Below are 25,839 nucleotides of genomic sequence, written 5' to 3' on the forward strand. Positions count from 1 at the left end.
GCCTACAAGTTGGAATTGCCTTAAGGATTGTCAGGAGTTCATGATGTGTTCCATGTTTCTCAGTTGAAGAAGTGCCACGCGGAGATGGTTGACATACCCTTGAGAGACACCGTGCCATTGGAAGCAATTCAGTTGGATAACGATTTAACCTATGAGGAGAAACCAGTTAAGATCCTAGAGTATGCTAGTTGAGTCACCCGCAGCAAGGTTATCAAGTTTTGCAAGGTTCAATGGAGCAACCACACGGAGGATGAAGCCACCTGGGAGCGAGAGGAAGATTTGCTCAAGGACCACCCTCACCTATTTTCTAGCCAACCCGAATCTCGAGGGCAAGATTCATCTTAAGGGGGGTAGGTTTGTAACATCCCAAATTTTCAATTTGGAATGTTATACATTAGAACATCATTGCATATCATAATTTAATTGCTTTTGGTTTTGATCCTAGAAATTCCACGCAACTCAAGGACCCACAGAGAGAGTTGGGGATTTCGTTATTTTCATATTTGAGTTTTCTCAAATTTTGCGAATAGGATCAATTGGTTTTAATTATTTTATCATCAATTATTTCTATTACAAATATATGAGAGAGGGAATAAAATAACTTTCCCAAAATAAAGAAATATTGAGGATTTAATAATAAAATCAAATAAGATTTTATTTCGGAGTTTTTCCGTATTTTATTTGAATTTAGGAAAAATGTGCGTTTTTCAAATTTGCATTTAGGTCCCAAATAAATGTTCACCTCATGTGGCTTGATTTTAGAAGCCCGGAAAAATTTATTTCAGGATTTTTGGAGTCCGTTTAGTATTTCTTTTATTTGTTTTTCTGTGCGGAATAATTTAAAATAAAACGCGAACCGACTTTGGGCCGTGCCCGAGCGGGACTCCGCCCGGGGGCAGCCTTTATAAGCCGCCCGACCCGAGCCGCCAGCCCACCGCGCCCGAAACCCTAATCAACCACTGCCGCCGCCGGAGCCGCCGCCGCCGCCGCCGGACCCGCCGCCCGAGGTCAACCTCGTTTTCGCCGCCCGTTTTTTTAAAGATAAAAAAAGAAAAAAAGTAACGGTTTTTTTAGTTTCATTTTTTTAAATAGATCGGTTTTTCCGGTTTATTTATTTAGCGAGCATTCGTCCATTCGTTCGTTCTAGCGAACATTCGTCGTTTTTCTTTTTCTCAGATTAAATCTGCGATTTTTCTGATCGCGATTCCTGATCCGATTTTCGTTTTAGTATAACTTTTCGCTCGTTTATCAGAATCAGGCGATTCAAGCGCCTGGAGTTTCGTCTCGAAACCCTCTATCCGTTTAACCAACTTAAACAAGTTTTTGCCACTGTAAAAATTGCCCTAGATCCAGAATAGTAAACGAAGCTTGTTTCTTTTGCCGTTTGACTTTCGTTGCTTCGTTTGATTTGATTTTTTTGCAAACCGGAGTTCTTAAGTTGAACCTTCTGGTTAGATCTCTTATTTGAGTTTTACCCGTGCATTAGATGAATACTTAGTGTATGCTTGTTTGTTTGTCTGTGATAGAATATCCGGAGTGCGCCGCCTGTTACTTCGAATCTGTAGGTTTCGTGGATCATCAGCAAGGAAAGTAACACTTTGATCATACCTCCTACTACCCAGTTTTATTGCATTAGATCAATCCTCAAACATTGCATGATTAGGATCTAATTAAATTATGGGATGGGAAGTAGTTGAGGTAGTACCTATTACCTGTTGTATTATCAAACCTTTGGGAGTTACTTCTACGTTTGCCTATTATGCCATGCTATGCTTGTAGACGTGGATTGGGTGAGTGAAATCCTTGGCAGATGTGAGTTTGTTAACTAATGGTTCATCTAAGGTGGCAACTTAAACACACATCTGGGTGGATTGAGGTACCTGGGTATTCCAGGATTGCCTGTTTTTCTTTATGGACCGCCACCCAGGCCCAAAGGGATCATGAGATTTTTCATACTAGAGACTTCCGTGTGCAGCCACAAGCTATTATGGGCTCTAGCATAGTTGATTAAGTCGTGCAAACTCTTACAGGGTAGACTAGCAGATGTAGGGGAAAGTAGGTGTAACGGTCTATCCATCGTAAGGTGCTAGCGCTTCTGAAAGACTATGTCTCGGTCATCTGTTTCTCAAACACCATGTAGTGCGAGAAACCAAACGGAGGCGATCGAGTCTTGTGGGGAAAAGTGCGCAAACCTCTGCAGAGTGTATAAACTAATCATGGTTAGCCGTGTCCCCGGTTATGGACAGCCTGAGTATCTACTACTTGGATTATCATGTGAATCTCAACATGTTACTCTAAAATTTAATTTGTTGGGTTTTGTTTAATGATGATTCTTAATTGGGATTGAGAATGCTGTCAACCATTCTCAATGTTTAACAACTACCATGATAGTTAAATAAAATTTATTCCTTTGCAGTAGGGAAAAATTAGATTTTCGCAAAACTGTAACCATAGAGCTTTCCACCAGCCAAATATGCATATAGTATAGCTGTTTCATTCCATTACTCTCTATGTGTTACTTTGCCAGCATATTCCATGTGCTGACCCGTTTCGGGCTGCAACGTTAATGTTGCAGACTTTTTAGACGATGATTAAGGAGTTTTAGGTCGTGGTTCTATACTCAGTGATGCCGTTGGAGTTGATGGACTCACTTATCTTCCAAGCCTTCCGCTGTTATAGTTATTAGATGGCCTTAAGCCATATTTATTGTAGTAAGTTCTCTATTGAGACACTCGATGTAATAAGTTTGTGATTGCTACTCTGTTATAAATCCTCCGAGTACTGTGTGGTGTCAGCATTACTGATCCAGGTATGACACCTAAGCACAGAGATCAGACTGTTTGAGGTCTGGTCGCTACATGATCACACCTTAGTACTCTTTGGGTGTTAATCACATATCAATGTGAACTAGATTATTGACTCTAGTAAACCCTTTGGGTGTTGGTCGCATGTCGATGTGAACTATGGGTGTTAATCACATGGTGATGTGAACTATTGGTATTAAATCACATGGCGATGTGAACTAGATTATTGACTCTAGTGCAAGTGGGAGACTGAAGGAAATATGCCCTAGAGGCAATGATAAAGTTATTATTTTTTTCCTTATATCATGATAAATGTTTATTATTCATGCTAGAATTGTATTATCCGGAAACATAATACATGTGTGAATACATAGACAAACAGAGTGTCACTAGTATGCCTCTACTTGACTAGCTCGTTGATCAAAGATGGTTATGTTTCCTAACCATAGACATGAGTTGTCATTTGATTAACGGGATCACATCAATAGGAGAATGATGTGATTGACTTGACCCATTCTGTTAGCATAGCACTTGCTCGTTTAGTTTGTTGCTATTGCTTTCTTCATGACTTATACATGTTCCTATGACTATGAGATTATGCAACTCCCACCGGAGAAACACTTTGTGTGCTACCAAACGTCACAACGTAACTGGGTGATTATAAATGTGCTCTACAGGTGTCTCTGGAGGTACATGTTGGGTTGGCGTATTTCGAGATTAGGATTTGTCACTCCGACTGTCGGAGAGGTATCTCTGGGCCCTCTTGGTAATGCACATCACTTAAGCCTTGCAAGCATTGCAACTAATGAGTTAGTTGCGGGATTATATATTACGGAACAAGTAAAGAGACTTGCCGATAACGAGATTGAACTAGGTATTGAGATACCGACGATCGAATTTCGGGCAAGTAACATACCGATGACAAAGGGAACAACGTATGTTGTTATGCGGTTTGACCGATAAAGATCTTTGTAGAATATGTGGGAGCCAATATGAGCATCCAGGTTCCGCTATTGGTTATTGAACGGAGACGTGTCACGGTCATGTCTACATTGTTCTCGAACCCGTAGGGTCCGCACGCTTAACGTTTCGATGACAGTTATATTATGAGTTTATGAGTTTTGATGTACCTAAGGAGTTGGGAGTGCCGGATGAGATCGAGGACATGACGAGGAGTCTCGAAATGGTCGAGACGTAAAGATCGATATATTGGACGACTATATTCGGACATCGGAAAGGTTCCGAGTGATTCAGGTATTTTCGGGAGTACCGGGGAGTTACAGGAATTCGTATTGGGCCTTAATGGGCCATACGGGAAAGGAGAGAAAGGCCTCAAAGGGTGGCCCACCCCTCCCCATGGGCTGGTCCGAATTGGGCTAGGGGGGGCGCCCCCTTCCTTCCTTCTCCTTTTCCCTTCCCTTTCCTTCCCTCCTACTCCTACTACTTGGAAGGGTTCCTAGTTCTACTAGGAAGGGGGAAATCCTACTCCCGGTGGGAGTAGGACTCCCCTAGGGCGCGCCATAGAGAGGGCCGGCCCTCACCCTCCTCCACTCCTTTATATACGGGGGTAGGGGGCACCCCAAAGACACAACAATTGATCTCTTGATCTCTTAGCCGTGTGCGGTTGCCCCCTCCACCATAATCCACCTCGATCATATCATAGCGGTGCTTAGGTGAAGCCCTGCGTCGTAGCAACATCATCACCATCACCACGCCGTCGTGCTGATGGAACTCTCCCGTGAACCTCTGCTAGATCGGAGTTCGCGGGACGTCATCGAGCTGAACGTGTGCTGAACTCGAAGGTGCCGTGTGTTCGGTACTTGGATCGGTCGGATCGTGAAGACGTACGACTACATCAACCGCATTGTGCTAACGCTTCCACTTAAGGTCCACGAGGGTACGTGGACAAGACTCTTCCCTCTCGTTGCTTTGCATCGCCATGATCTTGCGTGTGCGTAGGAATTTTTTTGAAATTACTACGTTCCCCAACAGTGGCATCCGAGCCTGGTTTTATGCGTTGATGTTATATGCACGAGTAGAACACAAGTGAGTTGTGGGCGATATAAGTCATACTGCTTACCAGCATGTCACACTTTGGTTCGGCGGTATTGGTGGATGAAGCGGCCTAGACAGACATTACGCGTACGCTTACACGAGACTGGTTTTACCGCCATGCTATGCACACAGGTGACTAGCGGGTGTCAGTTTCTCCAACTTTAGTTGAACCGAGTTTGGCTACGCCCGGTCCTTGCGAAGGTTAAAACAGCACCAACTTGACAAACTATCGTTGTGGTTTTGATGCGTAGGTAAGAACGGTTCTTGCTAAGCCCGTAGCAGCCACGTAAAACTTGCAACAACAAAGTAGAGGATGTCTAACTTGTTTTTGCAGGGCATGTTGTGATGTGATATGGTCAAGACGTGATGAGATATAAGTTGTTGTATAAGATGATCATGTTTTGTTGAAGTTATCGGCAACTGGCAGAAGCCTTATCGTTGTCTCTTTATTGGATAAGATGCAAGCGCCAAATAATTGCTTTACTTTATCGCTATGCGATAGCAATACTTGCAAGAGCAATAGTTGGCGAGACGACCATGTGACGACACATTGATATAGATCAAGATGATGGAGATCATGGTGTCATGCCGGTGACGATGGAAATCATGACAATGTTTTGGAGATGGAGATCAAAGGCACAAGATGATGATGGCCATATCATGTCACATATTTTGATTGCATGTGATGTTTATCTTTTATGCATCTTATCTTGCTTTAATTGACGGTAGCATTATAAGATGATCTCTCACTAAATTTCAAGATAAAAGTGTTCTCCCTGAGTATGCACCGTTGCCAAAGTTCATCGTGCCTAGACACCACGTGATGATCGGGTGTGATAAGCTCTACGTCCATCTACAACGGGTGCAAGCCAGTTTTGCACACGCGGAATACTGAGGTTAAACTTGACGAGCCTAGCATATGAAGATATGGCCTCGGAACACTGAGACTGAAAGGTCGAGCATGAATCATATAGTAGATATGATCAACATAGTGATGTTCACCATTGAAAACTACTCCATTTCATGTGATGATCGGTTAAGGTTTAGTTGATTTGGATCACGTGATCACTTAGATGATTAGAGGGATGTCTATCTAAGTGGGAGTTCTTAAGTAATATGATTAATTCAACTTTAATTTATCATGAACTTAGTCCTGGTAGTATTAGCATATCTATGTTGTAGATCAATAGCTCGCAATGTTGCTCCCCGTTTAATTTTTATATGTTCCTAGAGAAAACTAAGTTAAAAAATGTTAGTAGCAATGATGCGGATTGGATCTGTGATCTGAGGATTATCCTCATTGCTGCACAGAAGAATTATGTCCTTGATGCACCGCTAGGTGACAAACCTATTGTAGGAGCAGATGCAGACGTTATGAACGTTTGGCTAGCTCAATATGATGACTACTTGATAGTTTAGTGCACCATGCTTAACAACTTAGAATCGGGATTTCAAAGACATTTTGAACGTCATGGACCATATGAGATGTTCCAGGACTTGAAAATAATATTTCAAGCAAATACTCAAGTTGAGAGATATGAAGTCTCCAACAAGTTCTATAGCTAAAAGATGGAGGAGAATAGCTCAAGCAGTGAGCATGTGCTCAGATTGTCTGGGTACTACAATTGCTTGAATCAAGTGGGAGTTAATCTTCCAGATAAAATAGTGATTGACAGAATTCTCGAGTCACCATCACCAAGTTAATAGAACTTTGTGATGAACTATAATATGCAAGGGATAACAGAAACAATTCCCAAGCTCTTCATGATGCTGAAATCGACGAAGGTAGAAATCAAGAAAAGCACCAAGTGTTGATGGTAAACAAAACCACTAGTTTCCAGTAAAGGGACAAAGGGCAGAAAGGGGAACTTCAAGAAGAACGGCAAGAAAGTTGCTACTCAAGTGAAAAACCCAAGTCTGGACCTAAGCCTGAAACTGAGTGCTTTTACTGCAAAGGGATTGGTCACTGGAAGCAGAACTACCCCAAGTAATTGGCGGATAAGAAGGATGGCAAAGTGAACATAGGTATATTTGATATACATGTTATTGATGTGTACTTTACTAGTGTTTATAGCAACCCCTCAGTATTTGATACTAGTTCAGTTGCTAAGAGTAGTAACTCGAAACGGGAGTTGCAGAATGAACAGAGACTAGTTAAGGGTGAAGTGACGATGTGTGTTGGAAGTGGTTCCAAGATTGATATGATCATCATCGCACACACCCTATACTTTCGGGATTAGTGTTCAACCTAAATAAGTGTTATTTGGTGTTTGCGTTGAGCATGAATATGATTTGATCATGTTTATTGCAATATCGTTATTCATTTAAGTAAGATAATAAATTGTTGGTCTGTTTACATATATGGTTACACACCCAATGAAAATGGTTTGTTAGATCTCGATGGTAGTGATACACATATTCATAATATTGAAACCAAAAGATGCAAAGTTAATAATGATAGTGCAACTTATTTGTGGCACTGCTATTTAGGTCATATTGGTGTAAAGTGCATGAAGAAACTCCATGCTCATGGACTTTTGGAATCACTTCAGTATTAATCAGTTGATGCTTGCGAACCATGCCTCATGGGCAAGATGACTAAGACTCCGTTCTCCGGAACAATGCACCAAGCAACAGATTTGTTGGAAATCATGCATACTGATGTATGGTCCGATGAATATTGAAGCTCGCAGCAGGTATCATTATTTTTCCGATCTTCACAGATGATTTGAGCAGATATGAGTATATCTACTTGACGAAACACAAGTCTGAAATATTTGAAAAGTTCAAAGAATTTCAGAGTGAAGTGGAGAATCATCGTAACAAAAATAAAAGTTTCTATGATATGATCGCAGAAGTAAAATATTTGAGTTACGAGTTTGGCCTTCAGTTAAAACAATGTGAAATAGTTTCACTAGTCATGCCACCTAGAACACCACAGTGTAGTGGTGTGTCCGAACGTCGTAATCGTACTTTACTTGATATGGTGCGATCTATGATGTCTCTTACAGGTTTACCGCTATCGTTTTGGGGTTATGCATTAGAGACAGCTACATTCACGTTAAAAAGGGCACCATCTAAATCCGTTGAGGCGACACCGTATGAACTATTGTTTGGCAAGAAACCAAAGTTGTCGTTTCTGAAAGTTTGAGGTTGCAATGCTTATGTGAAAAAGTTTCAACTTGATAAGCTAAAACCAAAATCGGAGAAGTGCGTCTTCACAGATCCAAAGGCAAGTTATTCATTGCTGAGAATGGATCCTTTCTAGAGAAGGAGTTTCTCTCAAAAGAAGTGAGCGGGAGGAAAGTAGAACTTGATGAGGTAACTGTACCTGCTCCCTTATTGGAAAGTAGTTCATCACACAAATCTGTTTCTGTGACTACTACACCAATTAATGAGGAAGCTAATGATAATGATCATGTAACTTCAGATCAAGTTACTACCGAATCTCATAGGTAAACCAGAGTGAGATCCGCACTAGAGTGGTACAGTAATCATGTTCTGGAGTTCATGTTACTTGACCATGACGAACCTACAAACTATGAGGAAGCGATGATGAGCCCAGATTCCGCGAAATGGCTCGAGGCCATGAAATCTGAGATGAGATCCATGTATAAGAACAAAGTATGGACTTTGATTGACTTGCCCAAAGATCGGCGAGCCATTGAGATTAAATGGATCTTCAAGAGGAAGACGGACGTTGATAGTAGTGTTACTATCTACAAAGCTAGAATTGTCGCAAAAGGTCATATTGGTGTTGACTATGATGAGAGTTTCTCACTCGTATCTATGCTTAAGTCTGTCCGAATCATGTTAGCAATTGCCGCATTTTATGAAATCTGGCAAATGGATAAACAAAACTGCATTCCTTAATGGATTTATTAAAGAAGAGTTGTATATGATGCAACCAGAAGTTTTTGTCAGTCCTAAAGGTACTAACAAAATATGCAAGCTCCAGCGATCCATCTATGGACTGGTGCAAGCATCTCGGAGTTGGAATATGCGCTTTGATAAGTTGATCAAAGCATATAGTTTTATATAGACTTGTAGTGAAGCCTGTATTTACAAGAAAGTGAGTGGGAGCACTACAACATTTCTGATAAGTATGTGTGAATGACATATTGTTGATTAGAGATAATGTAGAATTATTTTACAAAGCATAAAGGAATGTTTGAAAGGAGTTTTTCAAAGAAAGACCTCGGTGAAGCTGCTTACATATTGAGCATCAAGATCTATAGAGATAGATCAAGACGCTTGATAAGTTTTTTCAATGAGTACATACCTTGACAAGATTTTGAAGTAGTTCAAAATGGAACAGTCAAAGAAAGAGTTCTTGCCTTTGTTACAAGGTGTGAAACTGAGTAAGACTCAAAACCCGACCACGGCAGAAGATAGAGAGAGAATGAAAGTCATTCCCTATGCCTTAGCCATAGGTTCTATAAAGTATGCCATGCTGTGTACCAGACCTATTGTATACCCTGCCCTGTGTTTGGCAAGGGAGTACAATAGTGATCTAGGAGTAGATCACTGTACATTGGTCAAAATTATCCTTAGTAGAATAAGGATATGTTTCTCGATTATGAAGGTGACAAAAGGTTCGTCGTAAAGGGTTACGTCGATGCATGTTTTGACACTGATCCAGATGACTCAAAGTATCAATCTAGACACATATTGAAAGTGGGAGCAATTAGCTAAAGTAGCTCCGTGCAGAACATTGTTGACATAGAAATTTGCAAAATACTTACGGATCTGAATGTGGCAGACCCGTTGACTAAACTTCGCTCACAAGCAAAACATGATCTGTAACATCCCAAATTTTCAATTTGGAATGTTATACATTAGACCATCATTGCATATCATAGTTTATTTGCTTTTGGTTTTGATCCTAGAAATTCCACGCAACTCAAGGACCCACAGAGAGAGTTGGGGATTTCGTTATTTTCATATTTGAGTTTTCTCAAATTTTGCGAATAGGATCAATTGATTTTAATTATTTTATCATCAATTATTTCTATTACAAAAATATGAGAGAGGGAATAAAATGACTTTCCCAAAATAAAGAAATATTGAGGATTTAATAATAATATCAAATAAGATTTTATTTCGGAGTTTTTCCGTATTTTATTTGAATTTAGGAAAAATGTGCGTTTTTCAAAATTGCATTTAGGCCCCAAATAAATGTTCACCTTGTGCGGCTTGATTTTAGAACCCCAGGAAAATTTATTTCAGTATTTTTGGAGTCCGTTTAGTATTTCTTTTATTTGTTTTTCCTGCGCAGAATAATTAAAAAAACGCGAACCGACTTTGGGCCGTACCCGAGCGGGACTCCACCCGGGGGCAACCTTTATAAGCCGCCCGACCCAAGCCGCCAGCCCACCGCGCTCGAAACCCTAATCAGCCGCCGCCGCCGGACCCGCCGCCCAAGGTCAACCTCGTTTTCGCCGCCCGTTTTTTTAAAAGAAAAGAAAAGAAAAAAATCGCGGTTTTTAATTTTTTTAAGTTTCGTTTGTTTAAATAGATCGGTTTTTCCGGTTTATTTATTTAGCGATTGTTCGTCCATTCGTTTGTTCTAGCGAACGTTCGTCGTTTTTCTTTTTCTCGAATAGTTAGATCGATTGTATGCCCTTGTTTGATTGAATGAAGTGAATTGTTTGCTTTTGCCTCATGTGCATATGGGTAGTGTTTTCTGTTTAGACCCCCTCTATTCTAAACTCTCATCTTTTCTAAACCCTTAGATGCCTCCGAGACGTGACCCCGGATTTACCTTTCCACCGGAGCTCACCCAGTTGATCCAGCAGTAGAACACAGTGATGCAGTTACTAGTCTAGAATCAGAATCAGGGGAACAAAAACAACAACCCACCACCACCACCACCACCTATTGATAACTTAGCCTGTTTTCTTAGGCTGAATCCGCCGGTGTTTTCCTGTAGCACCGAGCCGATAGTAGCAGATGATTGGCTCCGCAAGACAGCTAGAGAGTTGACCACAGCAGGATGCATAGATGCGGAGAAGGTGAAGTTTGCCGCACATCAGCTTGAAGGACCCGCAGCATCATGGTGGGAGAATTTCACAGCCACTTTCCCTGTCGACACTATCACTTGGGACTAGTTTCAGCAGGCTTTTCGAACTTCCCATGTTTCAGTAGGAGCTATGGCCATGAAGAAGCATGAGTTTCGCAACTTACGCCAAGGAGGACGGACAGTTGGCCAGTATGTCGAGGACTTTAGTAAATTAGCACGTTATGCCCCAGATGACGTTGCTACGGATGCAACTAAGCAGGAGAAGTTTCTGGAAGGAGTGAATGATGAGTTGAGCATGCAGTTGATGGTAGCAACCTTCAACAACTACCAGGAGTTGGTAGACCGTGCTCTTATGATTGAAGGCAAGCAGCGTCAAATTGAGAACCGCAAGAGGAAGTATGGATAAGGGAAGTACAATTCTGGAGTCCAACATAAGCCACGTTTTACCCCTAGATCGAGAGGACATTTTCAGCATACCCATGGAGGAGGTAGCTCGCACAATCACAACGACACCAAGAATGGTAATGGCAATGGAGGAAGCAACGGCCAGAACCGTACCAACCCATCAACCCCAGGCAAGAAGGACCTGAGCCAAGTCACTTGCTTTAAGTGCCAGAAGAGCGGACATTATGCCAATGAATGTCCTGAAGGCCAGAATGGCAATGGAAGCTCTGGGAAGAAGCCGAACCCTTTCAACCGGGGACAGGTGAACCACGTTAACGTCGAGGAGGTTGAAGAGCAGCCGGATGCCGTAATCGGTAAGTTTTTTGTTAAGTCAATTACTGCACTCGTTCTTTTTGATACGGGTGCATCGCATTCATACATATCAAGGGGATTTGTGGATAAGTATAACCTGGCCACTAAGGTTCATAGAACACCTATGCTAGTAAGCTCACCAGGAGCGGAGTATATGGCCAGTCAAGGATGTTTTCAAGTGCCATTGAGTATAGGTAGGCATGTGTTTCCCTCGGATTTAATCATTTTGGAATCACAAGGATTGGATGTAATTCTGGGTATGGATTGGCTGTCGATGTATGGAGGAAACATTGATTGCACCAATAAGACAATTTTGCTTACTACCCCAGAAGGGAGAAGGATCAAGTATGTATTCCGACATGTGCCAAAAGGCACTCAAGTAAATTGTTTAACAGGAGTTGTGCAGGAGGAGGTACCAGTGGTAAGGGATTTCCCTAAATTATTTCTAGAAGAGTTGCTAGGCATGTCACCGGATAGAGATATTGAGTTTTTGATTGAGCTATTGCCAGGCACAGGGCCAATATCAAAGACACCATACAGGATGCCTGCAAAGGATTTGGTGGAAATTAAGTTTTCAATTTGGAATGTTATACATTACAACATCATTGCATATCATAATTTATTTGCTTTTGGTTTTGATCCTAGAAATTCCACGCAACTCAAGGACCCAGAGAGAGAGTTGGGGATTTCGTTATTTTCATATTTGAGTTTTCTCAAATTTTGCGAATAGGATCAATTGGTTTAAATTATTTTATCATCAATTATTTCTATTACAAATATATGAGAGAGGGAATAAAATAACTTTCCCAAAATAAAGAAATATTGAGGATTTAATAATAAAATCAAATAAGATTTTATTTCGGAGTTTTTCCGTATTTTATTTGAATTTAGGAAAAATGTGCGTTTTTCAAATTTGCATTTAGGTCCCAAATAAATGTTCACCTTATGCGGCTTGATTTTAGAAGCCCGGAAAAATTTATTTCAGGATTTTTGGAGTCCGTTTAGTATTTCTTTTATTTGTTTTTCTGTGCGGAATAATTTAAAATAAAACGCGAACCGACTTTGGGCCGTGCCCGAGCGGGACTCCGCCCGGGGGCAGCCATTATAAGCCGCCCGACCCGAGCCGCCAGCCCACCGCGCCCGAAACCCTAATCAGCCGCTGCCGCCGCCGGAGCCGCCGCCGCCGCCGCCGGACCCGCCGCCCGAGGTCAACCTCGTTTTCGCCGCCCGTTTTTTTTAAAGATAAAAAAAGAAAAAAAGTCACGGTTTTTTTAGTTTCGGTTTTTTTAAATAGATCGGGTTTTCCGGTTTATTTATTTAGCGAACATTCGTCCGTTCGTTCGTTCTAGCGAACGTTCGTCGTTTTTCTTTTTCTCAGATTAAATCTGCGATTTTTCTGATCGCGATTCCTGATCCGATTTTCGTTTTAGTATAACTTTTCGCTCGTTTATCGGAATCAGGCGATTCAAGCGCCTGGAGTTTCGTCTCGAAACCCTCTATCCGTTTAACCAACTTAAACAAGTTTTTGCCACTGTAAAAATTGCCCTAGATCCAGAATAGTAAACGAAGCTTGTTTCTTTTGCCGTTTGACTTTCGTTGCTTCGTTTGATTTGATTTTTTTGCAAACCGGAGTTCTTAAGTTGAACCTTCTGGTTAGATCTCTTATTTGAGTTTTACCCGTGCATTAGATGAATACTTAGTGTATGCTTGTTTGTTTGTCTGTGATAGAATATCCGGAGTGCGCCGCCTGTTACTTCGAATCTGTAGGTTTCGTGGATCATCAGCAAGGAAAGTAACACTTTGATCATACCTCCTACTACCCAGTTTTATTGCATTAGATCAATCCTCAAACATTGCATGATTAGGATCTAATTAAATTATGGGATGGGAAGTAGTTGAGGTAGTACCTATTACCTGTTGTATTATCAAACCTTTGGGAGTTACTTCTACGTTTGCCTATTATGCCATGCTATGCTTGTAGACGTGGATTGGGTGAGTGAAATCCTTGGCAGATGTGAGTTTGTTAACTAATGGTTCATCTAAGGTGGCAACTTAAACACACATCTGGGTGGATTGAGGTACCTGGGTATTCCAGGATTGCCTGTTTTTCTTTATGGACCGCCACCCAGGCCCAAAGGGATCATGAGATTTTTCATACTAGAGACTTCCGTGTGCAGCCACAAGCTATTATGGGCTCTAGCATAGTTGATTAAGTCGTGCAAACTCTTACAGGGTAGACTAGCAGATGTAGGGGAAAGTAGGTGTAACGGTCTATCCATCGTAAGGTGCTAGCGCTTCTGAAAGACTATGTCTCGGTCATCTGTTTCTCAAACACCATGTAGTGCGAGAAACCAAACGGAGGCGATCGAGTCTTGTGGGGAAAAGTGCGCAAACCTCTGCAGAGTGTATAAACTAATCATGGTTAGCCGTGTCCCCGGTTATGGACAGCCTGAGTATCTACTACTTGGATTATCATGTGAATCTCAACATGTTACTCTAAAATTTAATTTGTTGGGTTTTGTTTAATGATGATTCTTAATTGGGATTGAGAATGCTGTCAACCATTCTCAATGTTTAACAACTACCATGATAGTTAAATAAAATTTATTCCTTTGCAGTAGGGAAAAATTAGATTTTCGCAAAACTGTAACCATAGAGCTTTCCACCAGCCAAATATGCATATAGTATAGCTGTTTCATTCCATTACTCTCTATGTGTTACTTTGCCAGCATATTCCATGTGCTGACCCGTTTCGGGCTGCAACATTAATGTTGTAGACTTTTCAGACGATGATTAAGGAGTTTTAGGTCGTGGTTCTATACTCAGTGATGCCGTTGGAGTTGATGGACTCACTTATCTTCCAAGCCTTCCGCTGTTATAGTTATTAGATGGCCTTAAGCCATATTTATTGTAGTAAGTTCTCTATTGAGACACTCGATGTAATAAGTTTGTGATTGCTACTCTGTTATAAATCCTCCGAGTACTGTGTGATGTCAGCACTACTGATCCAGGTATGACACCTAAGCACAGAGATCAGACTGTTTGAGGTCTGGTCGCTACATGATCACACCTTAGTACTCACACCTTAGTACTCTTTGGGTGTTAATCACATAGCAATGTGAACTAGATTATTGACTCTAGTAAACCCTTTGGGTGTTGGTCGCATGTCGATGTGAACTATGGGTGTTAATCACATGGTGATGTGAACTATTGGTATTAAATCACATGGCAATGTGAACTAGATTATTGACTCTAGTGCAAGTGGGAGACTGAAGGAAATATGCCCTAGAGGCAATGATAAAGTTATTATTTATTTCCTTATATCATGATAAATGTTTATTATTCATGCTAGAATTGTATTATCCGAAAACATAATACATGTGTGAATACATAGACAAACAGAGTGTCACTAGTATGCCTCTACTTGACTAGCTCGTTGATCAAAGATGGTTATGTTTCCTAACCATGGACATGAGTTGTCATTTGATTAACGGGATCACATCATTAGGAGAATGATGTGATTGACTTGACCCATTCCGTTAGCATAGCACTTGCTCGTTTAGTTTGTTGCTATTGCTTTCTTCATGACTTATACATGTTCCTATGACTATGAGATTATGCAACTCCCACCGGAGAAACACTTTGTGTGCTACCAAACGTCACAACGTAACTGGGTGATTATAAAGGTGCTCTACAGGTGTCTCTGGAGGTACATGTTGGGTTGGCGTATTTCGAGATTAGGATTTGTCACTCCGACTGTCGGAGAGGTATCTCTGGGCCCTCTTGGTAATGCACATCACTTAAGCCTTGCAAGCATTGCAACTAATGAGTTAGTTGCGGGATGATATATTACGGAACAAGTAAAGAGACTTGCCAGTAACGATACTGAACTAGGTATTGAGATACCGACGATCGAATCTTAGGCAAGTAACATACCGATGACAAAGGGAACAACGTATGTTGTTATGCGGTTTGACCGATAAAGATCTTTGTAGAATATGTGGGAGCCAATATGAGCATCCAGGTTCCGCTATTGGTTATTGAACGGAGACGTGTCACGGTCATGTCCACATTGTTCTCGAACCCGTAGGGTCCGCACGCTTAAGGTTTCGATGACAGTTGTATTATGAGTTTATGAGTTTTGATGTACCTAAGGAGTTGGGAGTGCCGGATGAGATCGAGGACATGACGAGGAGTCTCGAAATGGTCGAGACGTAAAGATCGATATATTGGACGACTATATTTGGACATCGGAAAGGTTCCGAGTGATTCAGGTATTTTCGGGAGTACCGGGGAGTTACGGGAAATCGTATTGGGCCTTAATGGGCCATACGGGAAAGGAGAGAAAGGCCTCAAAGGGTGGCCGCACCCCTCCCCATGGGCTGGTCCGAATTGGGCTAGGGGGGGGGGCGCCCCCTTCCTTCCTTCTCCTTTTCCCTTCCCTTTCCATCCCTCCTACTCCTACTACTTGGAAGGGTTCCTAGGTCTACTAGGAAAGGGGAAATCCTACTCCCGGTGGGAGTAGGACTCCCCTAGGGCGCGCCATAGAGAGGGCCGGCCCTCCCCCTCCTCCACTCCTTTATATACAGGGGCAGGGGGCACCCCAAAGACACAACAATTGATCTCTTGATCTCTTATCCGTGTGCGGTGCCCCCCTCCACCATAATCCACCTCGATCATATCATAACGGTGCTTAGGCGAAGCCCTACGTCTGTAGCAACATCATCATCGTCACCACACCGTCATGCTGATGGAACTCTCTCGTGAAGCTCTGCTGGATCGGAGTTCGCGGGACGTCATCGAGCTGAACGTGTGCTGAACTCGGAGGTGCCGTGCGTTCGGTACTTGGATAGGTCGGATCGTGAAGACGTACGACTACATCAACCGCGTTGTGCTAACGCTTCCGCATACGGTCTACGAGGGTACATGGACAACACTCTTCCCTCTCGTTGCTTTGCATCACCATGATCTTGCGTGTGCGTAGGAATTTTTTTGAAATTACTACGTTCCCCAACAGGCTCACCTTATTCTCTCTTTGAGACAACACCATGAAGGCATTTCTCAACCACTAGTGGTAGACCTTGGGGTGGTCTCCAAACCCTCACAAACTTTCTGGGGGTAATCACAATGATCAATTCCTCACGGAAAGACTCCTACCGCCTAGGAGTCTCCAACCTCCAAGAGTAATAAGATTCGAGGGGCAAAAGCTGAAGACTTGCTTAAAGTAAGATTTGCTTCGGTCACAAGAAGGAGAGGTAGCAGATCTTTCTTTTGATTGGAACAACTCTTTCAAACTCTCAAGAATCAAACGGGGATCCAGGATTTCATTGATGAGCTAGAGAGAGGGAGCACATGTGTTCTTGGGGTGTGTTGAAGTGGAGTGTTCAACCTTATCTCGAAGGGTAAAGTGCTATTTATACCACAAACAAATTAGAGCCGTTTGGGCAGGGGTTAACTGTAACACCCACGATGCGGCTATATCTCCTACGTGTCGAAGCACGACTTAGAGGCATAACCACATTGTAAGCAATGTCGCTAGTGGGGTAATCTTCACACAACCCATGTACTGAAAAAGGAAAGAGATACATAGTTGGCTTACAATCGCCATGTCACACAATAGCATAAATATAACATTACAATCATCCAGATACAATCAAGGTCCGACTAAGGAACCAAAATAAAGACAACCCCAAATGCATCAATGTCCCCGATCGCCCCAACTGGGCTCCACTACTGATCGTTTGGAAAGGAAACATAGTATCGTCCTGAGTCCTCATCGAACTCCCACTTGAGCTCAGTCGAATCTCCTGGAGCGGTATCATCGGTCCCTGCATCTGGTTTTGGAAGTAATCTGTGAGTCACGGGGACTTAGCAATCTCACACCCTCGCGATCAAGACTATTTAAGCTTATAGGAAGGTTAAAAGGTATGAGGTGGAGTTGCAGCAAGCACTAGCATATATGGTGGCTAACATACGCAAATGAGAGCGAGAAGAGAAGGCAAGGCACGATCGATAAACTATGATCAAGAAGTGATCCTAGAACAACCTACAGTCAAGCATAACACGAGACCGTGTTCTCTTCTCGGACTCCGCCGAAAAGAGACCATCACGGCCACACACTGTGTTTATTCATCTTAATTAAGTTAAGTTTCAGGTTTTCTACAACCGGACATTAACAAATTCCCATCTGCCCATAACCACGGCCACGGCTTTCAAATGTTCAAATCCCTGCAGGGGTGTACCAACTTAGCCCATCACAAGCTCTCATGGTCAACGAAGGACATTCCTTCTCCCAAGAGAACCCGATCAGACTGGGAATCCCGGTTATAAGACATCTCGACAATGGTAAAACTAAACCAGCAAAGCCACCCGAATGTGCCAACAAATCCCGATAGGAGCTGCATATATCTCGTTCCCAGGGCACACCAGATTTTCCAAGGTTCCGGTAGGCCAGCCCAGAGTTGCCCCTGGTGGCCACCGGCAACTGACAGGTTGGACTAACACTCAGAGGAGCACTAGCCCGGGGTTTAAAATAAAGATGACCCTTGAGTCCGCGAAACCCAAGGGAAAAAATCTAGGTGGCGAATGGTAAAACCAAGGTTGGGCCTTGCTGGAGGAGTTTTATTCAAGGTGAACTATCAAGGGGTTCCCATTATAACCCAACCATGTAAGGAACACAAAATCAAGAACATAACACCGGTATGACGGAAACTAGGGCGGCAAGAGTGGAAGAAAACACCAGGCATAAGGCCGAGCCTTCCACCCTTTACCAAGTATATAGATGCATTAAAGTAGACAAGATATAATAGTGATATCCCAACAATAAACATGTTCCAACAAGAAACAAACTCCAATCTTCACCTGCAACTAACAACGCTATAAGAGGGGCTGAGCAAAGCGGTAACATAGCCAAACAACGGTTTGCTAGGACAAGGTGGGTTAGAGGCTTGACATGGCAATATGGGTGGCATGATAATCAAGTGGTAGGTATCGTAGCATAGGCACATCAAAAGAGCGAGCATCTAGCAAGCAAACATAGAAGTGATTTCGAGGGTATGGTCATCTTGCCTGCAAAGTTCTCTAAGTTGACGTTAGCTTGATCCTCGTAAGCATACTCAACGGGTTCCTCGATCACGTACTCGTCTCCTGGCTCTACCCAAAGCAAGAACACAAGCAAAGGGAGACACGATCAACCACGTGCAATGCGCAACCAACATGATGCAAAACATGGCATGATATGCGGGATGTGATATGCAATGCATATGCATGTATCAGAAAGGCAAGATTGAACCTGGCCTCAACTTGGAAAACCAAGAGTGCCGCTGGAAATATGAGTTGATTTCGGTTGAAAATGATATAAAGATCACCGGAATCGGATGCACGGTTTGCAAATGGCAAGCAAAACATTAATGGCGCAAAGCTGCGATTAACAGCACGAGGCCATCTAAATGCATCAAGAACAACAAGCTACTACACTTTAACATAACAACAAAGCACATGGCAGTGATCCACTCAAGATGCTTGACAAAAGCTGAACACTGAGCTATGGCTAATTCACACAATAGCAGGTTCAAACAAGCATGGCAAAAGTGCAAAAGATATCAGGTTACAGACTTAGTGAAAATATCAACATGCCAGGAATTTAACATCAGGAAGCAATATTTAGAGCAAGATAACAACATGATACAGGAACATATCATGGCAAAGCAAGGCATGGCATGAAGCTACTCAAAGCATACAACAAAAGTCCCTTACTGACCATCAGCCAAAAGGGATCAGAAAATACAATGGCAACCATGTGAACATAGCAACTCTCGTTAACAGATTTCAGACATGGCAAGACAAGTTCATGTAGGCATGTTTACGAGCTCGATGCACTCACCACAAGGCATTGCATGACAAACTAAGCATACACCCAGCAAGTAAACATGGCATAGAAGCTAGACATGTCAAGAACACTCTCATAGCATGCACGGATCAACTATAACAACCACGGCAAAATTGCTTAACATGTAAACAATCTGCCAGGAACATTTTATAGCAAAAGTAGAGCTCGATTGAGTCAAGCTAGGGTGCTCCATAATTTAAAACAAAGACATGGATGGATAGAGCACAACAATATCTCAAAATGATCCTTAGTGAACATGCTCAAAAGAGGATGGATCACTCTGTAGCAACAAGAATACATGGCATAAAAATATAATCAAGGAAAAGACTTAGAAGATTTCTAAGTCCCTGAAATCAGCAACATCACGAGAGCTACTTTGCATGTTTGTGCTAGTCACCACAAAGATCAAAAGAATACAAGGCATACACCCCTGTAAAGATGGCATGGCATACTTCAAAACACATGTAGGGCTCAAGTTCATAGGAGGCACACATTAATCATGGCAAAAATGACAAATGTCCAATCTCTGATAATAATCTGAAACTAACATTGCATAGCACTCTTGCAACAGCATTTAGGGCATCAAGATGAACTCAAATGAACATGGTGCAATGGGATGAAATGAAGTACTCGTCGAGACGAACAATTGGATATGCAACACGCCCAAAACGGAGCCACGAGTGCAAAGTTATGATGCGATGAAAAAGCTAAAGAATACTGGAAATTAGGGCAAAAGTCAACCCTAATCTCAGATCCAGATCGGGCACGGGGATCGAGGACGACCTCAAGCTTGCCAGAGTCGGCGCCGGAGCTCGCCGGGGAACTGGACGGAGAGGAGGAGGTGGGGCGTGGTCGGCGCGGTGGGGCCGAGGCGGCGCGCAGGGTGCGGTCGGCGAGGAGGGCGATGCCCGAGGCGTCTGGCGGGCGCGGCGATCGCTGGAGTTGCTGTGGCGGCGGGGGAGCGCCGTGGCCGGAGCGAAGGGTCACCGGCGCGGAGGAGGAAGGTGGCGCAGCGAGGGCGCGCGAGAGCGGGGGCGGCGGCGGGCGCGCGGGCCGGGAGGGCCCGATCCGGGCTCTCTGGGCCGGCGGTTGAGAGGACGGCAGCGGGCGAATGGGGCGTGACACATGGCGTTGGCGGTGCCAGCGGACATGTCCGGCCAGGCGGATTTTTGTCCGGCGGCGGTGAGGGAGCGGGACTAGGGTTAGGGATCCAGAAATTTTGGAGGGGGTCTATATTTATAGGTAGAGGGAGCTAGGAGGCTCCAAATTAAGCACGGTTTTCGGCCACGCGATCATGATCGAACGACCTAGATGACGGAGGGGGTTATGTGGGTTTTGGGCCGCTTTGGAGAGGTGTTGGGCTGCAACACACACGAGGCCTTCTTGGTTCCTCGGTTAACCGTTGGAGTATCAAACGAAGTCCAAATGGCACGAAACTTGACAGGCGGTCTACCGGTATTAAACCAAGGTCGCTTGGCAAGTCTTGGTTCAATCCGAGAAAGTTTAACACCCGCACACGAAAAGAGGCAAAAGGGGACACCGGAGGACATAGGAGCGCCGGAATGCAAAACGGATAACGGGGAAAATGCTCGGATGCATGAGACGAACACGTATGCAAATGCGATGCACATGATGACATGATATGAGATGCAAGACAAAGGAAAAACAACACGAAGACAAAAACCCGACAACGAGGAAATATCATAACTTAGTGCCGGAAATGGCAAGAGTTGGAATACAATTATGGCAGGTTACATATGGGGTGTTACATTGACCTGCATGGATGATCCTGAAAACCATTCGGATGATCTAGACATCCTTCCGATGATCTGGCTGAAAGCCCAGATGCAAGTGGTAGCAGCAGACCTGCGGGCAGCCTGGACTGACCGGAGGACACCCTGGATGATCCGGACACCTGCCCGGATGATCCGGCTACATCCATCAAGGTTCTGTCATGAGGGAGCACATTACCCGGATGATCCGGAACAAGTTCTGAACGATCCGGGACTTAGCCCGGATGATCCGGAACATGTCCAGATGATCCGGGTAAAATCTGTGCCAAATGATGCTTCCTAGATGCATTATCCGGATGTTCCGGATCCAGCACCGGACGATCCGGGGACAAGCCGAGATGATCCGGGGCCAAGTCCGGATGATCCGGCTATGGGGTCAGCTTGTGGATAGAGCGAAGAGATAAAGTGGTAGGTTTTGGCTGAGGGGTTTTGCTAGGGATTGTGGTCTTTTGTGAACAACTACTTGTGAGGTACAAAGGGAGCAAGCCTTGAACCTACACGCCGGATCCCCTCTAAATAGTGCGGGACCCCTATTACTCAAGAAATATATATAAAGAGCACGATGCTTCGTCTTTGTTTGCTCCTTTCCTCATTGATTAACTGCTTGAGTAATATCTCATATGATGTGACCATGATGCACATTATAAAACCAGAGGACTGATGACTTGTGTATATACTTAGCAAGCAAGGTTATCCCCATACATGTTAATTTGTCATCAACATAAAAAATATCCTTAAGAGCAAGATTGCACTTTCAATATGTGAAAATGCCATGCCCATCCATTATCAACACCTATTCCATTTGTCGTCATACCATGTTTTTCCATTCAAATGTTGTTCTTGTGTTTCAAACATCCAAAAGGAAGAGGGTGACTGCAGAACCTGAAGGAGACAAGGAAAGTCCTTGAAAAAGGTGGTGCTACCGGAGAAATTGCATAGCACCCGATGTATATAGGCGATAGAACCAGCGCCGCAAAACCTAGGATATTGCAACTATGCCTGTCACTTCTTTGCTCTTGGGAGTACCTATTGTCCTATCGTTGTCCTTACATTCATACATGGTGGATTATGTGACATCATTGTGCATTATAGCTTGCTTATCCACTGGTCGCCCCAGATTATCAGATATATATTAATGCTTAAATTAATGTGGAATAAATCCAATGCTTATGAAGAAATTTAGTTATGCATTGTTCCTGTAAGTATCTGCTGTCCTTCATCACTGTACTTATATTTAGCACTATATGTATGCTTATGTTCTTGATCTGTAATCCAGTGGTGTGGTGAGACTACCAACAATGGCACAATGTCATATCCTGCTATGTCTCAACTATGAACAATGCCATATTATATTAATGTTATTTAAATCGTGTCTCTTTATTTACCAATCTAAAATGGTATATATTGAAAGTACACTCACCATTCATGCTTATACGTTGTTTAGAACTACATCTATGCTTGTGTTCTTGATCTGTAATCCAGTGGTCTGGTGAAGCTGGCCGCTCCTGCACAATGCCATTTTCTACCGTCTTAACTATGAACAATGCCTATTGTCGTGGAAGTGTCACGGCAAATGTCCTCATGGAAGTACTTAGTTGTGCAGCCATTGCGATGAGGTTATCTTAAACGGGTTAAACGAGACAAAGGACATGGAGAGTTTATACTGGTTCGGCCCCTTGCGGTGAATGTAAAGGCCTACTACAGTTTGAGGTGGTATTGCTAGGGTTTCGATTGCCAGGGAGCAAACACGCTTTGCCTGGCTTTCGACTTGTTGTTTCTTTCCCTAAGCCTCTGCCTTGTCATCCCCTTATATACAGGGGTTGATGCCCTGCAGCCTACAGAGTCCCGGCCGGCTCATACAAACGTTTCCGGCTTGGTGACTTCTCTTACATGCCTTACAATACAAGTTTACATATACATGGCAGTTTACACTTACGGGCCTTAAGCCGCCTTTGGATTTGGGCCTTTTAACAAGCCTATCTATGAACCACCATCTTTCGTATACTCTTAGGCTTCATTTAGATGAACCACCATAATGGATGACCCGGCCCCTCCTGGGCGGGTCATATCTGATAGTCATATCCCCAACATTAGGCCCGAGGTTCATTTGAACTTGTTCATGTCAATCTTCAACATTTTAAAAAAATCCTTCTTCATCTTCATGTGCAATGCACACTGTAACCCGCCATGACGTCATCTTCGGAAATTGTGGTAACCCACCGTGATGTCACCTGTAATTAATACGACACATGGCAAAAATAAATCTTTTTCTTAACTGACCTTCCAAAAATCGAGGCGCTCACGCCGTCACATATCCACTTTTCTATCTCCTCAATTCCCACGCATGCCACTTATCCTTCCGGCCTTATAAATAGTGCCGCGAGCTCACTTCTCATTCTCCCCCATTGCCTTTTCTCCTTCTTCTTCCTCCTCGTGATGTCCCAGTGCACCCGAGCTCCGCCACCATCGACCTTCGTCCTCTTCATCAACTCCGGCCGCTGCATCACCCTGAACTGACCAGAAACACCGCGGTGCTCCTTCGCTGTCCATCAGTGTCAGTAAGTCTTCCTGAGGGAGTCCTGGATTAGGGGGTCTCCGGACAGCCGGATTATATCCTTTGGCCGGACTGTTGGACTATGAAGATACAAGATTGAAGACTTCGTCTCGTGTCCGGATGGGACTCTACTTGGCGTGGAAGGCAAGCTTAGGCAATACGGACATGTATATCTCCTTCTTTGTAACCAACCTTGTGTAACCCTAGCCCCCTCCGGTGTCTATATAAATCAGAGGGTTTTAGTCCGTAGGACAACATACAATCATACCATAGGCTAGCTTCTAGGGTTTAGCCTCTCTGATCTCATGGTAGATCTACTCTTGTACTACCCATATCATCAAGAATAAATCAAGCAGGACGTAGGGTTTTACCTCCATCAAGAGGGCCCGAACCTGGGTAAAACATCGTGTCCCCTACCTCATGTTACCATCTTCCTTATACGCACAGTTTGAGACCCCCTACCCGACATCCGCCGGTTTTGACACCGACATTGGTGCTTTCATTGAGAGTTCCTCTATGCCGTCGCCAGAAGGAAGGATGTATCGTCTCGTCTTCAAAGATGGTACTACTGTTGGGGGAGCTTTGGCTGTCGGCCAAACTCTCCGGCTAGGCGGTTTCATCATGACCGCCTGTTTAGCCGCCGTGCCGACGATGACTTCTTGGGTCATCGAAAACAGCCTCCACGTCAAATCGGCACTCGCCGAACAGATGGATCCAATGGAGCTCGCCTCCTTAAACGAGCTCTTGGATCGCATCGCCGCCTTGGGAGTCGCTATGGACTATGATTGGATTGGGCTTAAACCCGATCAGAGGGAGATTAACTCTCCACCGGTCACCCATCATATTGCAGTGGTGGAGGAACAATGTGGTGACCTTTCCTCTATCTTGAGGACCAACTATGTCCGGATTCCCGAGCTCTCCGAGCTGGACGCCCGTTCGCGTAAGGACAACATCCAATCCCTGAACTTAGAGTCAGGCAGCGGGCCAGGATTATCGGGTAACACCCCGGAACCGGAACTTCCAAAATTGGAAACTCCTCGGCCCCTGGATCCCATATCAGGTAAGGGTTCGGATTCAATTCCACCCACCCACCCAAACATAAGCTAACTTTCCCACGTCAGGCAAGAGCCCCAGGAAACAGTACATCACAATTGGGCCAGATTCCTCCTTGCGATGAACAAGGTTAAGGACTGTCGCGAGGAAGATGCAATCCTATTTTTCTGCAATAATTGCATGGACAAGGGAATCCTTAACGCCATAAATCGCCGTGAGATAACACGCTTCGCTGACTTGGCGTCCATAGTACGAAAGTACTATGCGATGGAAAGTGCCTGGAAAACCGAAACAAACTTTTGGGATAATCCGGCCCTGAATACAAACCTAGTCCGAAATAAAAGGGTGCATTATCACAACACACCCGGGTCAACTACCAAAAAGCAAAAACCCTCTACAGGGCACGGAACCGTACTGGAGGGATGGCTCAACGGACCCCACAAAATTCATAGTATAGCGGATACAATACCAACACATAGCCTTAGAGCATGTTGGATACTCCGACAGGTGGCCAAAAGTGGTGAGGATCTTCTTATCCCAAATACCACAGAGCACCACCCCGTGGATAATAATACGGTGTTAACAGTCTTTGAGACCTTCGCGTCAAATAATAGGCGCAAGCGAACACTCCGCAGCCTGGCCGAAATCTGCCACGTAGCAGCAATAAATCCATGGAGTGACACGACTATTACCTTCAACGCCAGTGACGAACCTAAATTCCGAATAGCCCGAGCACCAGCCGCACTGGTCCTAAGTCCAATCGTGGACGGCTTTCGACTCAGCAAAGTACTCATGGATGGCGGCAGCGGATTAAACCTCATCTATGACGAAACTCTTCAAAATATGGAAATAGACTGGAACCGCATCGAGCAAATTAGCACAACCTTTAGAGGAATCATCCCAAGTCGGGAAGC

The sequence above is a fragment of the Triticum dicoccoides genome, chromosome 6A (genome assembly GCF_002162155.2).
Source record: "Triticum dicoccoides isolate Atlit2015 ecotype Zavitan chromosome 6A, WEW_v2.0, whole genome shotgun sequence".
NCBI lineage: Eukaryota > Viridiplantae > Streptophyta > Magnoliopsida > Poales > Poaceae > Triticum > Triticum dicoccoides.